At 50.8% G+C, this 1,150-nt stretch overlaps 1 protein-coding gene across 2 annotated transcripts in view; it reads right to left on the bottom strand.

The window, feature by feature from the left end:
* The window catches only part of Ube4b (ubiquitination factor E4B), a 105,821-nt gene that overhangs the window by 38,201 nt on the left and 66,470 nt on the right, over positions 1 to 1,150 (bottom strand). The window lies entirely within an intron of this gene.

Consider the following 1,150-nt stretch of genomic DNA (forward strand, 5'->3'; position numbering starts at 1 on the left):
GAACACTCACACCTCCGGGGGGAAGGGTAGGGTGGGGTGGGGGAGGGGAGGGGAGGGGAGGGGAGGGCGTCCAGCAGTGTCCTGGTGAACAGCTTTCCAAACGTGCACAAGATTGACTGCACCACCCAAGGCTTCTCTCTGGACCCAAGAAGCTGGCTGACAGCCACTGACTGAGCCGTTGGACAGGCTGGAAGGTCAGGGATGTAGGGCAGTGTTTTGAAGTTTAAGTTCTCATGGCCTAGTGTAGGATGTCACATTAATACCTCGGGGAAGGCCAGAAACAATCTCAACATCCAACACCCAGCAACAAACTGTCCACAACGGAGGAAAAACCTGAGGCTGGCTACCGCGCCATCATCGCGATGCATTGTTGCTGCTGTTATCACTGTGGGGTGGGGTGTGCTTGCACGAGCGTGTGTGTGTGTGTGTGTGTGTGTGTGTGTGTGTGTGTGTGTGTGTGAGGGGTCGGGTGTTTGCACTTGTGCAAGCATGTGTTTTCTTCTAGATAAGGCTTTGCTATGTTGCCCAGGTTTGCCCAGAATGCTCAGTTCTTACATACTGGGGCTGCCACACACTCAGTAGCAGCAGCTTAAGAAGCAACCCTCTGGACACCACAGCCTAGGACAAACAGCATCTGCCAGTTACCGACCTGCCACAAATCAGTCATTTCTGAGCTAGCGCCAACAGTCCTCCTCCCGTCCCCACCCCCCCATGCACCCTTGTTACTGTACTAGCATCAGCAGCAGGTGCCAAGTTAAATCACATTCTCCCACAAAGGATGAGTGTCTTCCACCAAGGGCGTTCTGTGGGTCCTATCATTACATTCTCTTCACCAAGTCACTAAACTACGCCAGATGAGGACCAAAGCTAAGCAGTTCCATGGGAGCTTTCCAGGACAGCGAGGGTGATCAGCACTGACTAAAGATATCCCCACTGAAGCGGCAGCAGCAGACTCCACTTCCTGTTCTTGGCTACACAGTTTATAATAAACAGCCCCAGAAACACGCTCAATTTTTTTATTTATCTACTTTCTTCGGTTTTTTGGAGGTAGGATCTCACTATGTAGCACAGGCTTATCTGGAACTCACTATGAAGTCAGCTCAACTTCTGAACTATAGTCCACCTGCTTCAAATTGAGTTTTTTTTTTTT

Source organism: Mastomys coucha, unplaced genomic scaffold (genome assembly GCF_008632895.1).
Source record: "Mastomys coucha isolate ucsf_1 unplaced genomic scaffold, UCSF_Mcou_1 pScaffold18, whole genome shotgun sequence".
Lineage (NCBI taxonomy): Eukaryota > Metazoa > Chordata > Mammalia > Rodentia > Muridae > Mastomys > Mastomys coucha.